This window comes from Lycorma delicatula, chromosome 5 (genome assembly GCF_047948215.1).
Source record: "Lycorma delicatula isolate Av1 chromosome 5, ASM4794821v1, whole genome shotgun sequence".
NCBI lineage: Eukaryota > Metazoa > Arthropoda > Insecta > Hemiptera > Fulgoridae > Lycorma > Lycorma delicatula.
In genome coordinates, this window is record NC_134459.1 from 153,231,789 (window position 1) to 153,255,434 (window position 23,646).

General features: G+C 30.5%; 1 protein-coding gene across 2 annotated transcripts in view; it reads left to right on the forward strand.

Moving 5' to 3' along the window:
• The first annotated feature begins 2,120 nt into the window (after positions 1–2,120).
• Positions 2,121–23,646, forward strand: part of LOC142325503 (1-phosphatidylinositol 4,5-bisphosphate phosphodiesterase epsilon-1-like) — a 1,691,101-nt gene continuing 1,669,575 nt past the window's right edge. The window contains exon 1 of one of the 2 annotated variants that reach the window (XM_075367353.1): positions 2,121–2,401. The gene's annotated coding sequence lies outside the window, so the exon portion shown is untranslated. The remainder of the gene's footprint in view (positions 2,402–23,646) is intronic. The other variant, XM_075367348.1, reaches the window with a different exon arrangement.

Here is a 23,646-nt window from a genome sequence, read left to right on the forward strand (position 1 = left end):
ATTTAAATATAACTTTTGAATTTTTATGAAAAATACATCAGATTTTTATTATTTTCTAATATTCTGATGAATCATTTTACGTAGTATAATTTGAATATTGATCCTATTTTTAAAGTAATTTTTAGGTAGTCCTGTTGTTATCGAACCATTAAAATATATTTTGTATTATTACACTCTTAATTATACGATTATTCCTTTGTTGTTTATTAAAAACCATATTAATATAGATAATTACAGTTTTCTATTTATTGGGTTTGTCCCGAAATTCGGATCCCGTTTTCTCTTCGGTAAAATTTAAACCCGGACACAAATACGTTTATGCCACTATTTTACTGTACCAAGCAATGAAAAATAATTTTAAAACTACTAACATGTATAAAAAAAAAGAAATAATAAAAACGCAAAAATGTTATAAACAATTAAATTTTCTTGAACTCCCCATTGCAAACAACCAACAATACACTTTGAAAATGCACAGCTAACTAGCCGACACTATCATAAAGTATTACATGATTTAAAAGTATGATCCTTTCTTCTTTTTTTTTTCCTGTTTAGCCTCCGGGAATTACCGTTCAGGTATTGTTTCAGAGGATGAAGGAGGATGATATGTATGAATATAAATGAAGTGTAGTCTTGTACAGTCTCAGTTTGACCTTTCCTGAGACGTGTGGTTTATTGAAACCCAAACACCAAAGAATACCGGTATCCACGATCTAGTATTCAAATCCGTATAAAACTAACTTTCTTTACTAGGATTTGAACCTTAGAATTCTCGACTTCGAAAAAAGCTGATTTGGGATGACCAACCCACCACCACTAACACCACTAGACCAATCCGGTATGAATTATGAATTATGAATTGTTCATTATCGAAACGCCTCATTGTTAATTATACTAGATCGTGGATACCGGGGTTCTTTGGTGGTTGGGATTCAATTAACAACACATCTCAGGAATGGTTGACCTGAGATTAAAAAAGACTACACTACATTTACATTCGTACATATCATCCTAACCTAACCTTTTTTTTCCTCTGGTTAAGGGAGTAATTCCATTTACGGACAAAGTATTGGGCTCGCAGATGTTACGGCGTATGTAGCCTGCGCTACCGACTTAACCTCTATGTCACCAGCCCCCACTTCCGAGGCCGGAAACCTCATTTAAGCATTAGTCAGCTCCAGGAGGTGCCTTCGAGCACAGTGTGTTTAAAGTCCTCGTGCATCATTACTGTCGCTCATCCATGCAAGCACGAACGAACGCCAGCTCTGCAGAAGGCTGTCTCCCTTCGCTCTCAAGTCCGGGATCATACACCTCACTTTTTGAGGTTTTCGCTGTTTTTCTGTGTTCTGCTGGACGGTCCGCATGTTATTATCGGGGTGCCTCGCCTCCTCTTTTCAGTTGAGTCAGCCATAGCACCCTAGACATGATTGCATCTCGTATCTTCTCACTATTTAACCTTTCTTTTTCCTGTTTATCCTCCGATAATTACCTTTCAGATAATACTTCAGAGGATGAATGAAGATGATATGTATGAAGTGTATGTAAATGAAGTGTGTGATCTTGTACAGTATCGGTTCGACCATTCCTGAGATGTGTGGTTAATTGAAACCCATCCACCATCTCACTATCTAACCTAACCTTACGGTGGTTGTGGAGGCTAAACAGAAAAATAGAGTGTTCAGTTATATTATGTGTCTACATATTTATATAAACCTATCATTTTCATGAAATTTATTTATTTTTTAAATATTAAAATAAAATCAACGTTTCGTTTTATTTTAGATATAATTTTTCAAAAATAGTTAGTTCACACATGCTTGTTACAGCTTTTTAGATAATAAACGTAAACTGTAATAATTTATTACTATTTTAAATTAATAAATTATAAAAATAATTTAATTTTAATACATTTTTAAAAGAGGCAAATAAAATTTTAAAACAATTTTGTTTCTTACACTTGTAGTTTATATGTAATATACTATTGCAATTAAAAAAGAGTAATAATAATAACAATAATAATACTGTAACATAAACGTTGTTAGTTGTAATGCAAATAAAAACCGTAGAAGTGAACGATAAAAAACAGGTGTGTGTAATATAGACAGCATTGTAACCAACCAGATGTGTTAAAAGCAATTGTGCGGGTGTGTTTTCCAACAAGGCAACACTTTCCAACTGTTTCTTTTTCTATACGTGGAAGTTACTTTAACTATGGTTCCGTTAATAACACTTTTTTTTTGTTCATTTATTGTGCTTATATAAGTTTCATATATATATTATGTATGTGATTCACTTGTGTTTCTTTTTCGGTAATAATCTATTTAGATACAGTGTATTATAATTACATATTTTAAATACATTAAATTGTTGGAGTTTTATTTGAAATTAATAATCTGGTCTGGTAAGTTTCATTAGTGTAACATTGTTTAATGATTATTATTAAAACATATATACATATATAAAACTTTATTTTTATCAAAGAAAACAATCTAAATAGAAAAAGAAGTATTTCTAATGTACGATCAATTACATAATATTTATGTTATATGTTATTGTAAAGTTTATAATAATAATAATAAAGCTTATTTGTGGAAAATATTTTATTGCTTGGAATAAATCGGCCGTAGTAAGTGATAATTTTATCTTAAGTTGATATTTTTGTAACATTTTGTTGAATTATTTATGAATTCATTTATACATAAAGCATGTTAAATAATAAATTTATTCAAGAGTAAGACATCCCAATGAATGTGGAAAACATTTTTTTATATATGTATAAAAAAAAAAATTACTGGCCAACCGGGCTAGTGTAGTGGATAATTGATCGTCATAAATCTGTTGTTTAACAGCTGATTTTCGAAGTTGAAAGTTCTGAGGTTCAAATCCTAACTAACAAAATGTTAGTTGTTGCTTTTAGACGGATATGAATCTAGACAGTGGATGAAAACGTTAAATCGCTTTTAAAAAAGAGAATATCAATAAGAAATATATATCCCCAAAAACGAATGTAATAGGATGTTGAAAAAATTTATAGTCATAATATAAAAAAATTGTCTTAAAATATTTTTAATTTTTCGTCGCAAATCAGTTATTTAACAGCTGATTTTGGAAGTCGAAGGTTCTGAGGTTCAAATCCTAGTAAAAGTTAGTTGCTTTTATATGGATTTGAATTCTAGACAGTGAATACCGGTGTACTTTGATGGTTGGGGTTCAAATAACTATACGTATCCGGAATGGTCGGCCTGAGTCTGTAAGTCAACTGTCCTTGCTGCTTAATTTAAAACTTTTAGAGTGTAATCATATATAGCTTACTTATATTTTTTTATGTACAATTTATAATTTTCGTTGGAAATAAAAAAAATAAACAGCTTGTAAAACTAACGATAAAAAAATATATTGCTGCGTTTTGCAGATACATGATTTAGGTTCAATAGTGATCTCTTTACGCCTTGTATTTGCATTTCTTCATTTATTATTTTTTTTTTTAAAGACTTTTTTATCTTTGAGATTCTCGTTAACGGGTTTGCCACAAGGGCAGCTTGTTTGGTAGGGCTTTTAAAAATATTAATAAAATTAAAATTATAAAATAGAAGTAATATAAAATTCTTAAATAAATATCTTATAAATAAATAAATATGTATATTTAATCATTTACGTAAATTGAATAAATATTATGCACATATATAAAATCAAGAAGTAAAAAAAGAATGATAAAACTAGGTATAGAAAAATAAACCTTATTTTTATGCCAGATACAAATTAAAGGTGAAGGTTTAAAAAGTTGTTTATATTTTTTTTTTATTGTTTTAATTCTTAGCGCCGTTTTAAAAAGTTAAAAATAAAAAAAGTAATAGATTTAGATTAGTAAGATTTTTTTTTTAAGTTTATTTATTTATTTTATATTATTTTATAATGAAACTATCTATATATTTCATTTATTTAATAATTTATCTGTCAAAATCTTCCAATTCGCCGTTTTAACTTCATTCATAAATGATAAAAAAAAAACTAAAAATTTTCCTTTTTTTATTTATATTGCTTACTTCATATGAATAAATATAGGAAAAGTTTTCAACGCTGCTTATTGTGTATATGACGTTAATGGATTTTTTTAATTCATTTACTTTTAATTCGAATTCTGTAATTCAGTTTAATTAATGAATGAATTAAGTACTTATTGTACGCATCTGTACTGAATAAACAAATTATCGTTTTTTTTTTTTTGGTTAAATAAATCACGGAAGGTATTTGAATAATTTTGTAAGCAAAATTTAATTTATGTACTCTCTCTACTTGTGTTTTATTTTTTATAAATTTACAGTATTATTAAAAAATAATTTCATTAATTCCCATTAAAAATACATATCATACATATTATTAATACCTAACCGTTTGGACCCGCGATGCTTCGTTATCATGATTCTGAGAATATTAAATATTTTACAGATAATCATTAAAAAAAGAATTAATAATATTACTTCATTATATTTCTGTTGCCTTGGTAACAGAAATACAATGATATAAGAGGATTAATTTTTTTTCTATAATGAATACCTTTAATATCTTAACCGCGAAGGGGGCTAAAGCCTTGGATCTATGACTTAAAACTTTCCCTGGGATAACACGCATGCATCTTGAAAATTTGAAAGTAATCGGTTGGTTGGTTCCCGCATGATGCTGTTGCAAACCAAGTGATCCACGATGTTTCTTATTTATACTTAAAATTTCAGTAATTCACATTACTATTAAAAAGTATATATTATATTATATAACCAGAATAAACATTTAATAATTTTCAAGGTTAGTATAAGATGATTATATTAACCTTGCTAGATATTTTTATTCGACTAATATCATACAAAATATTGGTTTTTCATAAATAACATTACAAATTCAGTAAAGAAAAGTTGCCGTAAGTTGACTCAACGTTGATTAAAAGTTACTGAAAAAATGAAAAAATCGTATTTCTGTTTTTTTTATTATTATAAAAACAAGAATTGGGCAAGTAATGTGCTTGCTAAACGAAAGGTAAACGATAACAACCTGTTTGTGCACGTAGTACTGAACGGGGTGTACGCTCATAATTTAAAAACATACTACATAAATTTCAATTGAAAACTTCAGAAATTTTAAAGCGTCTTAAAGCGAATATTAATTGTACATATTGCATAAGTTTTATTTTTTATCCATTAACAACTTACGAATTATAAAATACGTAGATATTTTATTTTACGAAGTCTTTCTCTCTTTCTATTTAGCCTCCGGAATCACCGTAAGGTATTACTTCAGAGAATGATATGTATTAATGTAAATGAAGTGTAGTTTTTTTGTAGTGTAGGTCCAATAAAATGTTGTCGTAATTAGCAATCGAATTCCCGTTACGAGAATTTTGAACGCGTGTTGCGGGATTACATGCTGAAAACCTGTGGTTAGGATGGTACATTAATTAAAAAAAAAAACACAAATATATTTTTTTAATTAATTTTTTTAAATGCAATCCTTTAAAAACTCAAGTTTTTCTATATTTCTAATTTATTCTTTTTATATCAATTTTAAATATCTGTAAAATTTTATTTTATAAACTATCGATGTTTTTTACGTTCGTATCTAAAACAATGAAAAAAGGAAATAATATTTTTTTTTTTTTTTCCTAATAAAATAAATTTTTACTTTTGTGCCATATGTAAAAAAGATGGCGAACTGTTGCGTGACTTTCCCCGGTTACAAATATAAAGATTAAAAGAATAAGTGTCAAAAAACAGATTATAACATTTAAGTCTTTTTTAATGGTCGAGCATAAATTTTAGGAAATATTCATCCATTTTTAGGTCCTGAGTCTATAATTAAAAAAAAAAATATATAGACGCTTCTTGATAATCCTATATATGTTGTATAAACTTTCCAAAATTGTTGAATTCGACGGGAGATAGAATAAAAGAACAAAAAACATATATTTCAATTTTAAGAGGGAGTTGATTTTTTGATAAACATATTTGGATTATTTACATATGCATTGCAGGTAACAAAAATGTTGCTTTAAAATTTGTTTTCTCTAAAATGAATCTAAAGAAAATCTAAATTTGATTTTTCGCGATATCCCACAACTCCTTAACAAATTTTGTAGAAAAATAATATCAATGGATTTCATATATAAAGAAAAAAAATTTCAGTCAAATTTGAAGAAAATCAATAAGGTCAATCCTGAGATAAGGCTAAAAGCACTGCGACGTATATACACTTACATGGTTTTTATTCTAGATGAACTAGTTGGACCCTAAAACATTAAAATTCACAAAAAAAACTAGTACCTCATTTTTAACATGAGCGCCGTACACTTAGAGGAATAATTTTGTGTATAATAAAAAATTATAAATTTTGGAAAAGGTTGTTCAAGTTTTTTATTTAATTTTCTTAATACTAAAATCATTTAGTTAAAATCTACGGTAATTTTATTGATACTTTAGGGGGTCATTTATTTATCATTTACTAAATAAAGGTGTTAAACAGCTTCTTCATTGCTTATTCATGAATAATATTAATTTAATTTTTTTAATAGAATGTATAAAATTTGTGTAGCTTAAGTAAGTAATATATCTATAATAAAACATAACACACACCAATTTTTGAGAATAGAGAGATGTGTGAAGTATAAAAAGTAGCGAAATATAGCTTGATGTGCCACTGAAGGTAAAAAACGCGGGTTTCTGTACTGCACTGCAGGTTGCTTGAGTTGCAATGTATAGAATTATTAAATTCTCTACAATTTAATATTTAGCAGAAGAAGAAAGAATAAGTTTCAATCAAACATTTTTTGTTTCTTCTTCGGCTGATTAAATATTGGGATTATTGACTAAGTAATTGAATAAGTCAATGATAGAATATATTGTTTACGGGTTATATTTTTTTAATTTTTCAAAAATATATTAAGCACTTCATTTTTGTGGTAGTAAGTTATTAGTCAATAAGTTCTGCCTTTTCTATAGTATCAGTCGGTTTTAAAGATATTTCTTCCTCAATATCGACATACTTATCAAAAGAATAAACCGTGTAATATAGAAACATAATTGCCTATTGGTGTTCTGTAAAATCAGTCTCTGTTTCCTAACTTCTAAATCGGATTAAAATCAAAGTAAAACAACAGCTGATACATTAAACAATACTCGCTTCTGATTGCTCATTGGTAGGCTTTTGATCGGTTGAACACCTGTTTCATAATGAAAATCTGTTTCATAATGACCCTCATTGACCCTCAGTTTCTTCCGTGGTATTACAGTTGTACAAAAAGATAATTATACGTTGAAAATTAATGTAGTGTACTAAACATGCTATGTGAAATAAACATAACGAAATTTAATCATAATATTAAAACAAAAAAGCAATCTTAACTTTGTAATTTTTATCTACAAAACACACACACACACACACACACACACACACACACACACACACACATACACACACTACACACGGGGAGATATACTGTATACATTTACGGAAAACCTTCACTAGCGAAAAGGAAACATATATATATATCTTCTGCTACAATTCAGACGGGTGTAATGGATTACTCTATGGAATAACACATGTTTTATCGATAAACTTAATGTATGACAGATTGACTACAAAACTTTTGAGTACATAAATCTCAAAAATATAATTGATGTGAACAATAAGTAACTAGATGAAAAAAAAAAAGAACAAATGAGTAAAAGTTATAATCCAACAACGAAAAAATATCACTACTAAACGAACAAAATTAATAATTACGAAGTTATGTTATAACAAAAATATTTAAAGATAACATTATATAAAGTCAGGAAATCTATACGTTACATTTTAATCTGGTAAAATTAATTTGTTAATTATCTAAAAAATTTAATTTCAAAATATATGATTGAGAGTCGAGGTTTAGATAATACTTCCAGCTGAATCTTTTACTTCTCGTTTTCCTCTCAAGATATTGAGATTTGAAAAAACCTCATGAGACTTAGAATTTGTATGTAATTATCTAAGATTTGAAGTTTTCAAGTATTTTAATATTAGATTTACTAAAAAATCCATGAAACTGGATATCATTAAGATAACTGGCTTTAGTATGCGTTTATTTATCTAACATTTGTTTCGTAAAAAATATGATTTAAAATTTAAATATCAGCTTAATTTGTATTGAAAAGTACGGCGAAAAGAAAATTGAAAAATTTTGTATCTGTTTGAAGTAGAAAATTACTTTTGCTTTTTCCTATTTAGTGCAGATTTAGTATTTTCCGATAAGTTTTATTAATAATCTTATGGATCCATAACACATTCACTGATGATATTTTTCTCTATTTACCTGCTGTGTGCAGATTTAAAAAAAATTAAATTATATTAGTGTATAACACTAGCATAATTTTTTTCTTTTCCTTTTTTTTATCCCCATTCTCCTAGGCCGGCCTTATAATCAAGTAGAACAACCCAGAGGAGTGTCCACAAAACTCTAACTGACCTTCCCGCCTACCAGCGTTACAGGTCGGCACGCCGGTTGGATCTTTTCTTCTTGCCTGCGTCAAGCCGCCGGAGATGGGTAACCAGTCCCGACTATGTCGTTCCTGGGCTCCACCCCAGAATCTGTCGCAAAGACATCCCCACCCCACCGGAACTCGGTCATTTTTCACATGGGGGTCCGAAAGTCTCCGTACCTCGGATGGATTACTGTCCTTCCATCCAAGCATAGACGAAAGGTAGCTTTGCAGAGGGCTGTCCCTCTCCCCCATGTCCACCTTCAGGCATCTCAGTCTTTCCCCCAATCACGGGACGACCTCCTTCTGCTTCAAGATGCCAGCCCCGGGCCCCTCGATCTCCCTGCACTCGCCCACTCTCCGCAAAACATAGCCAACATTAGTATCCGGCGTGATCCACTCTAAGTGACACCCTTCGTCAACTTCACCCGTTTAGGACGGCAGTAAAATTATGCTCGGGATATCCAAGAGGCCGCAATGGATAAAATTTGGGAACGCATGTCTCCCAAACCTCTGAAGATGCGCCCCAAAATCTCCATGGCAAGAGAGAAGCAGGGAGACATAGTAACCGACGTCCCCATGCCTCCTCCCAAGCCACGAGTCCAGACAAGGAATTATTTGCCGACTCCAAGCATCTGTATATGACGCATCCCAGCTCTCTTGCCACTCCTGAAGAAGAAGGGATGGAGAGTCAGCTTTCTGCATCCCCTCATATATCCTCTTTAACTGCAGGGCCCGGAGACGGACACCCGCGAACACCCCCCACCGCCTCTGTAGACACGTCTATAAGCAGCCGCAATCTTCAACGCTGCCCGCCGCTGGAGCGAGGCCAGCCGCATCACATTCCTCTTCCTGTTCGATGCCTTGAGCCATGCTGGGACAGCATATAAAAGTATCGATGCCGCAGCCGATAGAAGTAACCTCCGCTTGATCGTCCGTGGCCCCCCACGAGGGCCACATTAGCCGGCCAAGAGTGTTAATGGCCTTCTCTGCTTTGCCAAATACCTCCGCAATATGCTTGTTGAACAGACCGGTTCGTTCAAACCATACACCCAAGTAATTTCGTGTGTTGCGCCATAACCACTCGGAAGCCATAAACCAGAACGATGATGTTCCTGATCCTGCGGCGACCCACCACTGTAAGCAACTACTATTTTTTAAGTTTACGATTATCGGAACCTTGATAAATGCGGAAACGCCACGTATGCGTCATCACCAAGCGGCATATTAATGGCTCCTACAGTTATGCAACCCGCCTGTTACATTTTTCTTGGCATATTTTTTTTATGTTTCATTTGTTCTTGGATATTATTCAATGGTTTTTAAAATGTGTGGTTTAATATTCTATCAGAGCAGTAATAGGCAGTCTTTCTAGGTTATAATTTACTGAGATTATAGAATAATCTCCCAAACAAAAATAGTTTCTACTAGTATATTGAAATTCTTTTTTTTCAGAGGAATAGTTTTTTTGATTTGAAATAAAAATTATAAAAATATTAGAAGATTAAAATAGTAATAAATTTTAATCTTTTATAATTTACATACCTACCATTATTTATGAGAAGATAGCTTTGATTAAAACATATAACTATGTTTTTAAAGACAATTCATGAAAATTAGAACAATTGACAAAGGTTGTATTAACTAATAAAGTTTGCCAGCGGGAGTTTGTATTTAAAATGCTTGTAAACATGAAGGCATATTGTATTATATTTCGCAAGGTTTTTTGCAATTTATTGCAATTTATTGCAATTTCGTTTAAATTTATGAATTAGGGGCTAAAAAACACGTAAAAATCAAAGTTCATAAAACGATAACAGAATTATGATTAATATTACAAGTAATCTAGGTTTGTTTTAATAATTTACAATGATACAATTCCAATAACAAATAAGTAACTTTCTAGTTTTCGTTTATTTTGAAAAATTGAAAAAAAAAATTTGTTAATTTTTTTCTTAACTAATAAGATAAGCGTTTTAAAGAAATTAATAAAATTATAACGAATACAATTTTTTTATTAGCTTTTATTAATCTGATTTTCTATTAAACAATCTGCAAGAAGTTGCAAAAAAAGATCATGTTGAACAAAGCTATAACACAACAAAAAAAGTAACAACGAACTACACTACCAAACCGAAGAATCCTTATTTCGTGCTAATACACAATAATAAAAAAATTCGGTTGCTGAAAAGGAGTATGAGAATATAGAAAATACCTTACTCATGACGCATAGGTGGCGTTATCAACATTGAATGTTATAAAAAAATTAAATTTCTTTATATACTAAATCAAATGGTTTCTTTCAAGTTATTTGAAAGAAATTTCACAAAAGGTTTTTTTGTATTTATTTTTTTATTAAATAATATTCTAATACGTATTTCTTATATGTGATAAGAAAAATTAACTGTTAAAAGATAGTTTGGAGTTAGTTTTAATATTTATATTTTAAAATATTTTTTAAGTTTATAGATAAAAAAATTAAATATTTAACACTTAAAAAATTGACGTGCCCTAGATTTATTTTATGAAATGACTCTATAACTTTGTGTCTAGTTTTTAAGCTCTTGTTGATAAAAACTGAATGAAAATTGGTATGTTAAGATTAAATTATAATATATTGACAAACTTGCTAATATTTTTAAGAAATCTATTAAAAAAGAAAGAAAAGTGTACTGTCATAAATCATTCAAAGAATAACAGGCAACAATTCATTAAATAAACAAAAAAGAAAATAAACGCACAATAAATATTGAATAATCTTCCCTTAGCCTTGTGTAATAAGGTTTCTGTTCTTTTTTTTTGTTAGCTTATCTATATGTACATATAAATTATCCTTTGTATTTAGGTCATTTAATTTAAATTTATGTTACATTTTTTAAAGAAATTTCATATATTTATTTTATTAAATAAATTAAAATTTATTACATTTATTCATTGGATTTTATTACGCAGAAAAAAAAGAAAAGAAAAATTGTCTGAATAATAATAATAAGTCTGTATTATAAGATCATATTGTCTAATAATAATAATAATAATAATAATAATAATAATAATAATAATAATAATAATAATAATAATAATAATAATAATAACCCAGGGGGGGGTCCTGTCCCCCTACTGGGCGCGTCCTCAAGGTGGCGGATAGAGGAAGGCCTTGTAGATATACAGGGTAGGTGGTGTTCTTCAAAGGCCCACCCGCGGACCATAACAGGTACTTTAAATCCAACGCGTCTGTTCCAGATTGGGCGGCGTTTGGTCGGCGTGTGTTTCCCATGTTAGGGACGGCCGTTTCTAGAGGTGTCGGAGCCTTGCCCGCAGGAGCTTATCCTGTTACCCATTTGTTTTGAAAATTAATGGAGTACAACGATGTGAATAAATGCCGGGGCGGTAGGGTGTTGCGGGCTGACACCCTTCGGAGCCGTCGTGATGTTCAGTCTGGGGTGAGGAGTGCTGGAGCGAGTGGCGGCGCCTCACCTAATGGTACCACAAGGCCTGGAACGTCTTCTGTGGCTTCTGTTGTGGCTGAAGTTCAGTCACCCAGTGCTGTAGAACCCCGGGGTAGGAAGCGGTTTAAATGGACAGATGAACATAATGCCTTCCTTTACCGTACCTACCTAACTATAACAAAAATGGAATCGGACATGAAACCGTATAGTGTTCCGCTGCACCAAGCGATGGTTGAGAAGTTCCCTGAGCTACGATGTAAGTCTGTCCAAAACATCCTGGATCAGCGCAGATCCCTCTTTAAGTCGCTTTGGTCGTGTTCCTCACAGCATAACAGTGGGGAAAGGTGGATTCGTGAGGAGCGAAAACGAGTTGATAGAGTCCAGACAATGGTAGATAATTTAATCACTCTAGAAGATGTACAGGAGGCAATTAGGAAAACCCATAATTGGAGGGCGCCTGGGATTGATGGAGTGCATAACTTTTGGTACAAGCGCTTTTCTTCTGTTCACAGGCGTCTTGCAGAATTTTACTCTGCCATCTTGCGAGATGCAAGTCTAATGCCGACCTTTTTCACCCAGGGGATGACCTATCTGATCCCGAAATCTTCTACTGCGAAGGCAGATCCGTCCAAGTACAGACCTATTACCTGTCTCCCCACAATATATAAGCTTTTTACTTCTGTTCTCACTGCCAAAATCAATAAGCATCTTGAGAGGCATCAGATCTTAGCTGAGGAGCAAAAAGGGTGTCGTCAGGGTAGTAGGGGCTGCAAAGAGCAGCTAGTGATTGATAGCGTTATCTCTGTAACGGCAAAGAAGAGTCGGGGCAGCTTATATACTGGTTATATAGACTACAGAAAGGCCTTTGACTCGGTTCCGCACTCCTGGTTGATAGAGGTCTTACGTCTCTACAAAGTCGATCCCGTTATCGTTGAGTGCCTAAGTGTCGTTATGGGTAAGTGGTGCACAAATCTTTTGTTGACTATTCCAGATAAGAACCCCGTTAAGGTTGGAGTAACACAGATCAACCGAGGCATTTTTCAGGGCGATTCCTTGAGCGCTCTATGGTTTTGCTTAGCGTTGAATCCTCTGTCTGCCATCTTACAGAAGTCCAAGATGGGTTTTGCTCTTGGGCAGTACAGTTTTAGCCACTTCATGTATATGGATGATATTAAGCTTTTTTCTGACACTGAAAAAGGGATCCGGCAACTTGTCAAATTAGTCGAGAGGTTCAGTGTCGACATACGCATGAGTTTTGGTCTTGACAAGTGTAGGGTCAATGCTATGAAGAGAGGAAAATGGTCGCGGATTGAGGCGTGTGAAGTGCCGCAGATGGATGCTCCTGCACTCATGAATGCAATGCAGCGTGGTGAGACATATAAGTACCTTGGTTTCCTGCAGGATATTGGAATTAGCCATAGTCGAGCGAAAGAGGACCTTACATCTGGCTTCAAGAGTAGAGTAAGAGCCGTCATGAGCTCCCAGTTGAGTGGTTCTAATAAGGTAAAGGCCATTAACATATTTGCCGTTCCGTTGATTTCCTATAGCTTTGGCGTGATAAATTGGACGCGATACGAAATAAAAATTCAATTACTTTTCTTAATAACGTACCAGATTGATTTTTCGTTGTTATATTCAATTAAAAAAAATGTCAAATTTCCACGTTTCAAAGTCTTAACTAATTCATTGAAAAAAATGAGGGGTGTTCCGTATAATAGACAACCTATTTACTAAAATTTATTTTGTAAATTTTGGTGGCTTAATTTTGAAAATTTCGTTTAATGCAATTTTTAGCGAACCTTTAGCATATTTTTTAAAGTGTATTTTCTTGGAAAGTGAGTAATACGTCAGAGTATTTGTTGTATACAGGCTAATATTTAATAAAAAAAAGACAAGAATTCTTTAAATTTATACATCAAGAGGGTTGAGAATTTAAAACTTTGTAAATTAAGATATTTTATAAAATAAGTTCTAAGAAAATTTCTTATTGTGTTAGGTATTTCAGCATTTATATTGTTATTACTTTATCTTATTGTTTGGAGAAGAAAATTGTTATATTAAAACTTCTATAAGTATCACGAATCCTTCTTTTCTTTTGTCTTCTTTTCATCGTGTTAAATTCCAATCTAGAAAGTCTTTGGATTACATTGTTCTAAAATATGAGTCGTATACTTTTTTGTACTATAAACTTAAGAAATCTAAGTTTTTGTCTTCTTTTTTTTTAATGATTATGTAAATGAAATATTCATTATGAATGAAATCTTTTTTTTTTTTTTTCATTTCCATACATGAAAACAATATTTTGTGAACGATTTTCTTACACGTATTTTAAAACCCCGTTTTTGCTAAAGAAGCGCATTGTGGTATCTGATGAGCGTTTTGCGATAAACCTGAAGTTGATTAAATCGTCCTACTGCTGTTGTCCGATTGTTAAATCGTGTTGAAATTGTTGAATCCGACTAATTTCCTTGTTTTAACTTTTTTTTAAATTTTAATATGTTGATTTATCAACAACAAAAAATATGTAAAAAAATCGGTAGTTATTAATGAAATAAAATTTTGTGTACTTTTCATTTTAATTCAAAAGTTTTTACAAAGGTTTATGATTATTAATAGGTCATTTAAATTTAAAAAAAAAGTTTAAAAAAAATATACGTATATGAAAGTCGGATTCGAACCGATTTGTGCAGGGTTACGGATCCACAACGTTCTCACTTACACCACATAACTACTTTTGCGACGTAAAACAAAAGGTTTTTGTTTAACCTCCGGGACCACCGTTAAGTATTGCTTCAGAGGATGAGATGAATGAATGATTTATAGCGTGTGCGAAAATCACTTTCGCACACCTTGGGGATCGAACCTAGGACCTTCGGATGAAAGGCCGAGACCCTACTACTCGCTCCACGGCGGCCAGCCATCGATTATTATTTTAGAGATATAGTTTATAACGGCTTTATTTATTTAATTTTCGAAATTCTTAATGTCGTATTTATGTTTCATTGATAATTTCAACAATTTCAAATTATCGCAAAACGCGTAACAGATCCAACAATGAGCTTATTTTGCAAAAACGGTGATTTACAAATTGCTTAATGGAAACGGCACTCGGCAGAGTAATTAATTTACAACATTAAAATTTTTATCAATGTTGATTTTTTTTAGGTTAAATTTTATTATTCCGAAAATCACCTGAAAACCGTATTTTTTTCTATTTTCCGGCCAATAAAATGAAACGGAAAACGTTTCCCATGTATTGTTTGCTTTGAGAAGATTTATGTATCTAATGATTTAAATTAAATCTTTTCAAAGAAATATTCTTTAACAGAAGACTGTTACAGGCAGTATCATCTACCAGAACATAGGATTACTATATTTCTTATTTTAATTACGGTACCAGGACCAGTTGAATTAGAACCCACTTTGTTTTTATCATACCGGTAAATCTACTTGTTGATTAGGTTGTGTTTGATTCCAAACAATTTTTTTTAATAAAATGTCATTAAATACCCCTTTCAAGAACTAAATAATAAAAACAATTTTTATCGTGTTATTTTAACTTTCGTTAATTTCATTGAAAAACAGTTTTAATTAGTTATATACGTCTATCTCCAAACATATATTATCACTTATACGAAAATATATGTTATTTTTTAGGCAAATATTACGTCATAAACTATTTTAACAGTTTTACACTTGAAGGTTTTCTTCAACTAATTTTTTTCCAGAGCTAGGGTAAATTGTTGGCAAAAGAAAAATACGTAATTATTATTTAATTATCAAATTAAACTGCTTTCATACAGGTTAATTTTCTACATTATATTAAATTTATCTCCTTTTTAGAAATATTATTTAATTTTAATCATTATTCTAAAAGAAACTCCATTGTGTGTTATCTTGAATTATTCTGTCATAAAATATATTACTTTAGATTCCGTTATGATTTTTAAGATGATAGTAAATGTTCCAGTCACGTTTTCAATCTTCTTTATTCTTTTTTTGAAGTCATTCGCTAATAGCACCATTCTCTTTATTGATTTAAATATTATTTATTATATCATACGTAGTAGATGTATGAAGATATAAAAAAAAATATGTTAAGAACTCGTGTGTGCCGCGTAAGAAAAAAACAATAGTATATATTTCATGTGAGTTTTTTTTAAAGTGAAAGGTGTTCTAAGAATACTTATTTAAAAATAAAGAGAAAGAACATTTATTAAGGAAGAAAAAGGTTAAAACTAAGATTGAAAAAAAAGGTTAATTTTTTATTTATTTTCTCTTTCGTAGAAAAAATTTCATTTCTTATTCGCTCAAGATTTTTGTAATTCTAATTATTGATTAGTACTCTGTATATTCATGTAATTATAGATTTTTCTTTTAGTGAAAATTCCTCTTTGTTAATTCCGTTCAAAAATAGTTTAACACAGTTTTCTTTTGTGTATTGAATTTATCGTTAATTATAAAAAATCTGATGTAGATACCATATGACTTCCCTGTACGCCTATTAAATTACATATACACATTTCTTTTAAATGAAAAGTACATTTTTTAAATTTATTATTATTGAATAATTATTTATTGAATTTTTTTTCCATAAATCAATATGTTTAAATTAAATTAAAAAAAAGTTAAAAAAAAGGAGATGAAGTCGGATTGAAACCGATGTTTCTTCCCCTTGTAAGATACAAATATTTTAATTAAAATTTTATTTGGTTATAACACTGGAACCAATAAAAATAAGTACCACTTATGATATATTGTTGAAAAGCTCTCAATGACAGCTTATTACTGCAGTTAAAAGTCCAAAATCCAATGTTTTATGATTTTGGGAGTTTTTGACACTTTTGGTTCAGTTTATTGCATTCAAAAGGGAACAGTAGATGTTATAACAGTCCTAAATCCAAAATTTCATCATCCTATGCCTAATCTTTTTGAGTTACGAGATACATACGTACGTACAGACAGGGATGGTCAAAATGGATATTTCCGTTGAGATGTGAAATCAGAAATTTTTTGCGATCACAATACTTGCTTTAAATTCCTACAAGGAAGTAAAACGTTTACTAGTATTTTTAAGATGTAAACTTCAATGGGTCATAACAAAAAAAAATCACAATAATTTCTTTACTTCCTATAAGGAAGTAAAAATGTAATATATGGAAGTAAAAGTTACTGTAATTCCATTACAGTTAACTTCATTATATTGTTTAATGTTGCAGTTCTTTGAATTACATTGAAAATCCATCTATTAACATTTTACATAAACAGAATTTGTAAATGTGCAACAAGAATGAACGATAAAATTGTTATAGCAAAACACAGATCAACTAGCGAACCTCACTGGTAAACAAAATTCTTCTTACTTTTTATTTCGGTGCAGTAGGAGGAGATAATCAAGTTAAGCCTGCCTTAAGATGTTTAGAAAGTTTGATAATAAACAAAAATCTGTTTGTCCACCTACCCTTCCATCATTCATGATCTACTTTCTAACAACATAGCATACCGCGTGTTGTACAAATTTTTCTGATTTTAGGAAAACAAATGGTTTTGGTTGCTAATTATAACAGTAAGTTACTTTTATGCGGATTTGAATAATAGACCCGTGTACTTCGGTGATTCGGATTCGGGTTAACAACACATCTCAGGAATCGTCGATATGTGTGGGTATAAGAAAGACTATACCTCAGTGTACATGTCATATATATTATTTTTATTTCATTTGGCCATGGGTTTGCTTATTGTTCACTAGTTAATATATTACAACCTACCGGGTTGGTCTAGTGGTAAACGCGTCTTCCTAAATCAGCTGATTTGGAAGTCGAGAGTTCCAGCGTTTAAGTCCTAGTTAATATATTGCAACATACACATTACGAGTCTTTTTTTTTTTGTCTTCAGTCATTTGACTGGTTTGATGCAGCTCTCCAAGATTCCCTATTTAGTGCTAGTCGTTTCATTTCGGTATACCCTCTACATCCTACATCTCTAAAAATTTGTTTTACATATTCCAAACGTTGCCTGCCTGCATAATTTTTTCCTTTTACCTATCTGTCCAATATTAAAGCGACTATTCCAGGATGCCTTAATATGTGGCCTATAAGTCTGTCTCTTCTTTTAACTATATTTTTCCAAATGCTTCTTTTTTCATTGATTTGCCGCTACATCTCTTCATTTGCCAGTTTATCCACCCATCTGAGTTTTTAAATTCTCCTATAACACCACATTTCAAAAGCTTCTAATCTTTTCTTCTCAGTTACTCCGATCGTCCAAGTTTCACTTCTATATAAAGCGACGCTCCAAACCTATACTTTCAAAAATCTTTTCCTGACGTTTAAATTAATTTTTGATGTAAACAAATTATATTTCTGACAGAAGGTTCGTTTCGCCTGTGCTATTAATTATAGGCATTTTATGTCGCTTCTGCTTCGACCATCTTTAGTAATTCTACTTCCCAAATAACAAAATTCTTCTACCTCCATACTTTTTTCTCTTCCTATTTTTACATTCAGTGGTCTATAAGATAACTATAATTCCCCTGAATTATAGTAGAATGTATTTCTACTATAATTCATTACTTTGGTTTTGTTCTCGTTTATGTTCATGAGGTATTTCTTGCGTAGGACTTCATCCACACCGTTCATTGTTCCTTCTAAATCTTTTTTTTTTATATTTACATTACGAGTAGAAAACAAAAATTATAACAACGACATGTTTTGGCAAAGTCTCATCGATTAATCATGTTCGTGGTTGATAAGTAAACATGTTTTATCCAAAATGATGATATGCAGTCAATATAAAATAGGGTTCATATAATTTAATTATTTAAGAAAAAAGGTTATTTACGTTTCTTTCTCATAAATAAAATTCTTTCTTTTTCTTTTACTGAAGGTCTCAGTATTTGATTATTTTTTTTTTAAATTAAGTTCGATCAGTTTAGATTATATTAAAACATCAAGTAATGAAACAGGTTTAATAACCTTCTTTTAAGTGTGTTTGAAGATTTACTTTGAAAAATTCTGAAGTAGTTCAGATAACAAGAACACCTTTAACAAGTAGAAACTTTTAGTAGTCAGTAGTTTCCTACGTTATGTCCTTGTTTTTCGTTAAATTCTACCTCTTGTATATCAGGAAACCTTGATAGGAAGTTGAAATGTCCGGCTAGAAAGTGAATTAATCTCGCTTGTTATGTCAGAACTTGGTCATGCTAGTAGAATCCCTGTCCAAGTTGCAAAGCGTTAATCAAACTAAGCCCTCTCATCGTGCAATCCTCTTTCTCTCTCGTGTGGCTATTTCTCTATTATATCTCTCACTTTGTCTCTGTTGGTCCCACTCGGTTATACACTACTAACTGTTGTTCTATATGTTGGTTAACATGCATTGTTCATCTCTAATACTCTTGTCAAACCAATTTAAACCTGTAGCACCTTTGTCCTTAACAAAATTAATCATACCTCAGTTACTGGAATTAAACTTAAGAATTATATTACAAAAAAAAATTATGTGTGTGTCTGTGTATATATATATATATATATATATATATATATAAATGTATATATATATATATATCTTTATATATATATATTTCTTGTGTGCGTGTGTATGAAAGTGAACTCCTCCTAAACGGCTAGACTGATTTTGATGAAATTTTGTGTGTGTGTTCAAGGGGATTCGAGAATGATTTAGATTCGCAATTTGGTGCACTGGAAAATGTTTTTTTAATTAATTTTTTATTTATAAGTAGTTGTTGATTTTGGAATGTTTTACATTGGATCCGGCAGACTGCACTACCATCGCAGTATCGAATATTCAATAATATTCTATTTTAATTTTAGTTTGTCCCGACAGTTGGTGCTGCGATCAAATTGAGAAAAATATTTCGTAATTTTGTGTTATTATTGTGTTACAAAAAATCGCTAGAAAACAGTTTTTGAATAAATAAGAGGCTAATAAATCAGATGGAAATGTAAACAAAGGAAAACCAATCAGATCAATGCAAGATGGCCGCTGTCAAACACAACGACCAATCACAAAGAGCCCGTATGACCGGTAAACAAAATCACAACTGATTAAGTAAGCAGCACTGCGATCGCGTTTAGAACTGTGCGCGTATTGAGAAATATTATATTATTATTTATTGAAATAACGTTTTAAAGTGTAATTAAAAAATATACATTGTGCAAATTTGTAAGGTACAGTATTGAAGTGAAAATGTTTTTTAAATTTATTTATGTGTTATTGATCTTGGGATGGTTAAGGTTCACAATTGGGTCCGGTAGGCAGAGCTGCGATCGCGTTTTAGAAGTTTTTTTTTAATTTTTGGTTTATCAGTCAAACCCGGTAGTTGGTGCTGAGATCGGATTCTAGGAATTTTTTTTTGTTTTGTTGCTTTTTCGCATATCAGTTACGTGCGTCGTAGCTTAGTGTTTTTCTTACATAAAAATTCGTATTTAGAGAATAGTTTGAATTAAATCCGATAGGTTCTGTTCTGACAATTGGATTTATTTACATTCTGACTTTTATAAAGTGAAAGGTTAAGTTTTGTTAAATTGCTAATGTTCAGTTTTTAAGGTTTTATGAAACTTTAAATTGTTGTCATTTAATCTGTATGTATACTCAGATCTAGCAATAGCAAAGCATTGCCGAGTCTGCTAGAATTGCGCGCTTATTGAGAATATTATATTATATTATTATTTATTGATACGTATTGATAACGTTTTAAAGTTTAATTTAAAAAATGTACATTGTGCAAATTTGTGAGGTGCAGTATTGAAGTGAGTATTTTACATGATTTTTCATGAATTTTAATGATGTATACACGTGCATTCAATAACAATCAACTTAACCTACAAATTTAAATTGTCAGTTCTCATTTGTTTCTATGCAACTTATGAAGTATTGAACGGCTCTTTGAAAATAAAAATTTAAGTTTGTAAAATAAATTATAACATTTATAAAATAAAAATATAAGTTACTTATAATATAGTTTAAAGTATATTTAAAAAATTGAATTTATAATGTTTTAGCTGATTAATTTTATAAAAAGTTTTCTAAAATTATTTTTAATTTACAAATATCTAAAATTTGGTAACATAGATGTTAAAATAAAGAATGAGAAAAATGATAAAAATTTCTACTAAAATTTTAACTACGTTGCTTTTTTACAGTGCTTTAAAAATTTTTCATTAATTGATTAATTAAGATGTTACATGGTTATGAAACATCAAAATTATTAAATAAAAAAAAATATATGTAGGAGGTACTTTTTTAGAATGATGTTAAGTGAAAATTAGTAGTAATGTGGATGAAAATTTATTAATTACACTAATTTTACGACGTTTCGATTTTTTAATTCAATTTTCATCGGACATATCAATATTTAGTGAAAATAAATATTAACCATACTACACATAATTAATCAATAAACCCATTACAATAATACAACAATCACAAACTTATAATATCATAGTAATAGTCATTTTAATGAAATTTAGAACACATTCCTGCTAATTTTAACTTAAGTTACTTATATTTATGTGTGTGCATTTATTACAGAATAATGCCGCGTCAGGACAACGTCTGTCGGGTCCGCTAGTATATATATATATATATATCTATATGTAATTTATAGACACAGTTAATTAAAGTTTTTTTACAAACAATTTTCATGTTGGTCTTTAAAATGTAATAGGGAAATTATTAAGGGGTTAAAGTACATTTTTTTACTTATTTTACATCATTTTGGCTAGGATAGTTTATTGTATCGATTAAATATAATTTTTTTTTTTTTTTTTTTATCTCAATTCATGTCCACAGTCGGTTTCGTAGATTAGAAATCATAAGTAAATTTCATAATAAAGTTATAAAGATGTTTCCCTTTAAACGCCTTAATTAACATTCTAAACATCAATAGTAAATCAAAGGTATCATAAGCATTAATAAAAGTCCAGCCAGTTTTTAACTAGAAATCATAATAATGTCCATTACTACGAATAAAACTACAACATAAAAATTATTAATAGTGACATAGGAATAAATAACATTAAAAAGATAAACGAATATAAATATAAGTTTTTTTTTATAATACACAAATTAAGAAAAGAGGCCTCGTCCTGAGTATCTCTATTAGGTTCCTACGTCCCTTTACATGTACCCGCTTTAATCGCCGTACATTTTTCACTTTGCCTAAGAACTTAACAACTAGAGTTTAGAAGATCGTTAAGTTTTACTTTCTACTCAGTTTCAAATCGATCGACTTCCTCTCGAATGCACGATAACCCTAAGTACTCGTGAATTTCGTTGTTCCGTACGAACCATGGCACCTCGGTAATACATCTCACAAATTTATTCTGGAAACGCTGAATAAACTGTATATAGCTAGTACTCGTCGTATTCCAGATTTGGATTCAGCTGTGGTTTGCATAAAACACTGAAATACACGATTATCTGGTATTACCAGCCGTTCCAGAGGAGATACGACGATTCAGTACAAGATACAAACATGTGAACTGGCTCGCGGTTGACCTCCTGGATAATAGCGAGAACGTTAGGTGTCTAAAACTGGTTCATATATTAGATCTGTAAGTTCTCCGAGGTTTGAGTTGAATCAACTACCCTATGTACAACAACTCCCTTGAGTGTTATGCGTCGTCGAAATTCTTCGTTTCGTTTCGCTACTTTTTTTTTGTGGTTCTCTTAAATTGTTTCACTGTTAATTTGTTTGATTAGTTATTCTTTGTTTTACTGATAAGACTATATTTTATTTTATTTGCTTTTTATGTTTTGAACTTTATCACTGTTCTTTGTACTCATCTTTTATTCTTTAGACTTATCTTTTGTGTACTTATTTATTTTATTATACTTATGTATATTCTATAAGATATATTATACAGTTCTTTGAGGGATTTCAATGGAAACCCCTCTCTGCATATCTTTATTTTTTTTGTATTCAAATTTACATATGGTTCCGGTAGATTGAAAATTGGAACCGATTGTAAATTAAAAACCGAGGCAGAAAAAAATATTATTTTTTATTTAGGAATTCCTTTTTTGCTGAATACTTTCTATCTTATTTAAAATCTTTATTTTGGGTGATATTGGAAATTTAGTTCTTTTCTATAACAGTACATTGGTTGTATATATGTAACATTAAATATTCACTTCGGTTTTTCCGTTTTCAAATTATTTCCGTTTTCTTAAAAGTACATTTTTGAATACTGGTAGATAAGAAATGGTAATATTTTTTATTTAACAAAGGAACATTATGGCAGAATACGTTGAATGGATTGTTAATAAAATTTTCGATTATGCACCTGAGAGAAAATACGCAAGAAGATCGTAAGACGTAAGTAAGGATGCAATGTAGAAATACATCAGTGATTTAAACTAAGGAAATAATATTAAATTATGTATTTTCTTATCCTATTTAATTGCGGTTGTATTTCTTGTTTTATATTAAGAGCAACTGATTTTTGAACGTATAAAATATGTTTTACCTTATTTTTTATTTAATACAATTTTATAATAAATATTTGGTCTTTTTAAATTAATATTTTATGGATAAACCCATTATTTTAAATTTCATGAAATATCCTAAACATATGCTTCTAACATAAATTTCCAAACTGCAGACCGGGAACAGGGAAGAAAGAGGTTAAATTGAGATTTATTAGTCCCAATATTAAAGTTAGTGGGTAACGTGAAAAGAT